Below are 6,317 nucleotides of genomic sequence, written 5' to 3'. Positions count from 1 at the left end.
TCTTCAGCTCAGGTCGTGATCCCAGGGTCCTGGGATCGAGCCCTGCATCGGGCTCCCTGCTCAGCGGGAAGCCTGCTTCTCCCTCTCCCACTCCCCCTGCTTGTGTTCCCTCTCTCACTGGTCTCTCTTTGTCAAATAAATAAATAAAATCTTAAAAAAAAAAAAAAAGAAATACTACAGGTCAGCTAGAGCACTTTCTTATGAGGCTAAAAGAAAAAGCCGCCTGGCTCTCGAGAGACCAGCTGGACTGCGGGACATGTTCCCATGGCCTGAGTGTGGTCATCTAGGCCCTGGTCTCCGAGGCTTATTATGAAGACTAATCATCATCTTGTTTTTGGCAACTACCTGTGGCACATTTGGTGTACGTACCCTGTCCAGAGTCTTAAACAGCCACGGCGCAGCCCTTGGCATGTCAGGGAATTTGACACAAACACATCTAACACAAACCCAAATCCCATAATGTCTTTCCCTAACTGAGATGCCCCAGCATTCTCCATGGTGTGTATTCTCCCTCATTGCAATGAGCTAATACACCCAACTTTGTTGAATCACTGGTGTGTTCCTGGTGGTCTTTGGCTGAAGTCCGAGGACATTATTTACTTAAAGAATCCAAGAGAACCGGGGCGCCTGGCTGGCACAGTAGGTTAAGTGTCTGACTCTTGGTTTCTGCTCAGGTCATGATCTTGGGGTTGTGAGATCGAGCCCCGAGTTGGCTTAGGGCTCAGCGCTCAGCGCAGAGTCTGCTTGAGATTCTCTCTCCCTCTCCCTCCGCCCTTCCCGCTCATGCTCTGTCTCTAAAATTAATAAATAAATCTTTATTTAAGAAATCTGAGAAAATCATCTAAAACACTTTTAGACCTAATAAGAAAAGTGAGCAAGGTGGCCAGAAACAAGACCGAATGTGAAACTGAATGGCTTTCCTTTACAGACACTTAAAAATTAAAAAAATGTAATAGAAAAGGACATTGTTTGTCATGGTAGGAAAATCCATCAACCTCCTGTGAATACCTTGAGCAAGAAAAATATGAGCTCAACACATTTTTACAGAAGAAAAGAAAACGTGGCCCAAATGAATGGAAAGAGATGTTGTGTTCCAGGCATGAAGAATCAACACTGGAGAAATGGGTCCCCAAATTAATTTATATATTCAATTTAAGGCAAGTAGGATTCTTTTTTCATCTCCTAAATTATGACATATCTTCAAATGAACAACAATCTGCAAAAGATAGTAATATAATGGACACCTGTGAACTCTCAACATTTTCTCATTTGCCTCAAATGTATTTCCTTTAAGAAACGAAATATTTCAGGGGCGCCTGGGTGGCTCAGTTGGTTGGGCGTCTGCCTTCGGCTTGGGTCATGATCCCGGGGTCCTGGGATCGAGCCCCACATCGGGCTCCCTGCTCGGCTGGAAGCCTGCTTCTCCCTCTCCCGCTCCCCCTGCTTGTGTTCCCTCTCATGCTCTCTCTCTCTCTCTCTGTCAATTAAATAAATAAATAAAATCTTAAAAAAAAAAAAAAGAAACGAAATATTTCAGGGCGCCATGGTGGCTCAGTCGGTTAAGCGTCTGCCTTCCGCTCAGGTCATGATCCTGGGGTCCTGGGATCGAGCCTCACGTTGGGCTCCTTGCTCAGCAGGGAGCCTGCTTCTCCCTCTCCCTCTGCCCCTCCCCCCCACCCATGTGTGCATGTGCTCACTCTCTTATAAATAAATCAAATCTTTAAAAAAAAGAAACAAAATATTTCAGCTCCAGCTGAAACCTACTAGGTTAGCTTCCTCTACTCCATTCTTTTTTTTTTTTTTAATTTTTATTTATTCATTTGAGAGAGAGAGCAGAGTGCGAGAGAGAGCACAAGCTGGGGGTAGGAGCAGAAGAGGGAGAAGCAGACTCCCCGCTGAGCAGGGAGCCGGCCACGGGGCTCGATCCTGGAACCCCGGATCAAGACCCGAGCCAAAGGCAGACACTCAACCGACTGAGCCACCCAGGCGCCCCTCTACTCCATTCTATCCTCCCTTCGTCCTCTGACGGAAATGCAATACTGAAATTATTATTGACCATTCCCTTGCATCTTTTTATTCTTTCATTATGTAATTAGGGATCCATGAGGTGCGTATATTGTTTGCATGTGTTTACTACAAATACGGTACTCTGCACAGCAGTCTTCGGCTTTCCTTCTTCTGTGCCATACTGCAGGCTCGATCCTTCTTCTGTGCCATACTGCAGGCTCAAGAATGATCGATGTTGATACATGTGGTTCTAGTTCGTATTTAACTCTTCAGTGAGATATACATACAAAAAAGCGTACGTTAGAAGGGTCCGATCTGGGCGCCTGAGTGGCTCAGTCGTTAAGCGTCTGCCTTCGGCTCAGGTCATGATCCCGGGGTCCCAGGATCGAGTCCCACATCGGGCTCCCTGCTCAGCAAGAAGCCTGCTTCTCCCTCTCCCACTCCCCCTGCTTGTGTTCCTGCTCTCACTATCTCTCTCTGTCAAATAAATAAAATCTTTAAAAAAAAAAAAAAAAAAGAAGGGTCTGATCTGATGAAGGTTTTTTTTTTTTTAAAGATTTTTATTTATTTATTTGACAGAGAGAGACACAGCGAGAGCAGGAACACAAGCAGGGGGAGTGGGAGAGAGAGAAGCAGGCTCCCCACAGAGCAGGGAGCCCGATGCAGGGCTCGATCCCAGGACCCTGGGATCATGACCCGAGCTGAAGGCAGACGCTTAACGACTGAGCCACCCAGGCGCCCCTCTGATGAAGGTTCTTAACCTGAATGCACATGATCCTCTCACAAGATGCCTGTGTGAATGCCCAAGATTGCTGCCAACCTGCTCTCCATGAAGTCAGTCCTCGAGTCCTTCGTTATTACTTTAACAAAGGGGGCTCGGAAATTGTTGCCTTGGCCTGTTAAAACCTTCAAGGGGCACCTGTAATGCTGATTACATTGGAAATTATGGGGCAAGACACATCTGTCCAACCCCACGCGCTATAAATAAGGGTAGAGATGCCGGCTTTGCCACTTTCGGGCAGCATAGCTGTGGACGGGCTGCTTTACCTGTTGGTGCCTTCCGTTTCCTCTTATGTATGAGGAAGGTAACAAAAGGAAGGTTCCTCGTCCCCTCAGAAGGGATCACTGGCACATCCTTCCTCTTCCACATGCTTGTGGGCCTTCTGGTGACACGGCAGGTTCCCCAGGGATGGCTCCCGTGGGCCGGCGGCAGAGGCTGGCCCCAAATGGGCTCCTTGACGCCATCCTCCGCAACAGCAGAGCATTGCTCTCAAAAAGCGTACCCCCAGGGGAGGCTGCCCTCCTCCCACCCATTTCGATGACCTGGGGTGCTGGGGCTGGGGCTGGCGGAGCTGCCCACCCGGTCAGGCCCTGTTCTCCAGCTGCCACTAAGAAAACAAAAGAAATAAGAACACTCAGACCAGCAACCCCCAGACGCAGGGGAAGGGGGTATATGTGTCCAGCTCTCATGTCTCTCTTGCTTTCTCTCTCCCTCTCTCTGCTCTCTTTCTTCCTCTCACTTCTTTGTTTTGTTCTGATTCTCTCTGCCCCTTTCTCTCCCTCACCCCCACTGGATGTCTGACTCTCCCAATCTTTGTCTATCTCCCTTCTTACATTTTCTCTTTTCCCATCTTTTTCACTTTCCTACTGTTTTTTTTTTCTTTCTTGCTATCTCTTTCTCTGCATCTCTGTCTCTCCTTTGATATCTCCATAAACTCTGGCTTCGCTTTGTCTTGGTCCCTCTCTTGGGCTCTGTCCCAATTCTTTCTATTCTCTCTCGGTGTCTAATTTCCCCATGTCTCTCCCCCCAGCCTCTCAGGGTCTCTGCCTGAGGCAGTGATTCTCCACCTCACTGCCGGGGCTGGCCCCCGTTGTACTTCCCTGATTCTTTCCATCTCACTAACCTTGTTCAGCAGCTACTTCCCCCACCCACCTGCCCCACGCACACTGGTGGATGGCCACAAGCCAGGGAGACTGAAGTAGAGAAATGGGGAAGGAGGGCTGAGAGACAGATCAAGACAGACGGAGGCCAACTTGGGCCTCAGGGGGTGGGGGGTGGGCGAAGCGGGGAAGAAGACGGGAAGGAAGAACCCGAGGGAGAGGCATGAAATCCTTGTGGGAAGCAGATGGGATTAAATCAGAGATGAGAGAGAGAGAGAGCCAGAGGGAGAAAGGATGCAGGTTGGACTCCTCTCCGTTTCTCTGAGGCCCCTCAGCCAGAGGTAAGGGAGGGGCAGCCTGCTAGGCCTCTGTCAGCCTGGCCCTTCAGCCCAGCTCACTACTACTATGGGGCCTGGCCTTCCTCCCTGTGTTTGCCTCCGTCTGATGCTGAGGGTCTTCCCAGGTCCCACCCGCATTTTTATCTCTCTCTCTTTTTTAAGATTTTATTTATTTATTTGACACAGAGAGATAGCACGAGCAGGGGGAGCGGGAGAGGGAGAAGCAGGCTCCCCGCCGAGGAGGGAGCCCAACGCGGGACTGGATCCCAGGATCCTGGGATCATGACCTGTGCCGAAGGCAGATGCTTAACCATCTGAGCCTCCCAGGCGCCCTAACTCTCTCTTTTTAAAAAGATTTTATTTATGTATTTGACAGAGAGAGACAGCGAGAGAGGGAACACAAGCACGGGGAGTGGGAGAGGGAGAAGCAAACTCGCCGCTGAGCAGGGAACCCGATGTGGGGCTCGATCCCAGGACCCTGAGGTGATGACCTGAGCCCAAGGCAGACGCTTAACGACTGAGCCCCCCAGGCGCCCCCCCACCTGCATCTCTGACCCTCACCCAGCTTCTTGTTTCTGTCTCTTCATAAATCTCTCGTGTGTCTCTCTCTGCCTCCCGTTTTCCTAGTCTCCATCCCCTTTCTGGTATGTCCCTCGGCTTCTATGTCTCCGTCTCCGTTTCTGTCTCACTCGCGCCTGCTCCCGGTCTCCGCAGGCCCTCCCAATGGAAACTGCCTGGGGTCTGACCCCGCATTTCCTTCTTGGGCAAAGAGAAGCTGCCTGCGGGCGCAGACCCGACCTGACCACTCCTCCGTTGCCCGGGCTCCAGCTCCGAGGACCTGGGCAACCCGGGCTCCCCAGGCCCAGCTAGGAGCCCAGGGGCTCCGCGGACGCCAGGCGCTCCAAGGAGGCCCGACACCTCTCTCCCGAAGACCCGAGCGTCGGTTGCTGCGCCGGGTCCCCCGCTATTCACCCCGGCCCCGGCCCCCGCCCCGCTCCCCCAGCCAGCGGCCCGAGGAGCCAGAGCAGAAGGGCCTGAAGGTTGCCAGGAACGGCGCCGAGGCCCCCGCGCGTCCCGCGGCCTCCCGGGACCGGAGACAGTGAACGGGGTCCCGGGGGCGCGAGAGGAGGGCGGAGGGCCCGCGTGTTCGGGTGCACCTGCATGGGCGGGAGGGAGCGGGGCCTGAAGCCGGGCAGAGGTTCGGGCTAGAGGCTGGGGAGGGCCGGAGAGCTGCAGCTGGAAGGGGCCTGTAGGAGCCCAGCCCCTCTGGAGGGGACCGGGGAGCTACAGCAGGGATGTGGCCTCAGAGGAGCCACAGTTGGTACGTAAAGGAGGTAGGGGCCTGCGGGATCCTTAGAGGACAGGGAAGAAAGACAGGAGGGGGCCTGCCGATAGTCTGTGGACACCACAGCCGCGTGAGTGGGGCCTGCGGACTGGCGGATGGGAAAGGCTGGGAGCAGCTAGCGGGGCAGTGTTTGATAGGGGCAGGATGGGGTCTGAAGATACGCGGGGCGCGGGGGGCGCTGGGGGAATGGGGCCTGGCGGTGAAGAAGGGGTCTTGCCCAGAAGCGGCCCAGAAAGGATCACAGCCTGGAAGACCCTGGGTCCTAAACCAATGTGCCCCTGGAGCTCGGAGCTCGAGGCCGGCGCCCGGGCCCTGCGAGGGCTGTGCTCACAGTGCTGGCAGGCCTCCCCCACCTTGCTTCCCTGAATCTCCAGTCTGGCGGCTGCCAACCGCCTGGCACCAAGGCGCACAAGCGGGCCGTGTCGCAGTCCTGCTACTACGGGGGTACCCAGGCCGTTGGGAGGTCAGGGGCTCTGTATTTTTACCCGCAGGAAGCAATTTTGTCTAAGGACATCACCTCTTTGTAACGGCTTGCACTAGAAGAGACAGTTCTTAGGTCCCCGTGAGGCCATCTGCACCCCAGTGGTGACAGTGTTGGCCCCACGCATGTAGGGGTTTGCATGGAAGAGACAGCGTTTGCGGCCAATGTCCCTCCAGAAAAATCTCTTTCTCATAATGCCCCCACCCCAATACGAAAACTCTTTTCTGGTTATTTTATGGTTGCTCTTAAACAACTGCAACACCGA

Source organism: Halichoerus grypus, chromosome X (assembly GCF_964656455.1).
Source record: "Halichoerus grypus chromosome X, mHalGry1.hap1.1, whole genome shotgun sequence".
NCBI classification, from domain to species: domain Eukaryota; kingdom Metazoa; phylum Chordata; class Mammalia; order Carnivora; family Phocidae; genus Halichoerus; species Halichoerus grypus.
The sequence above is the reverse complement of the archived record's forward strand: the minus strand, read 5'-3'. Positions refer to the sequence as shown.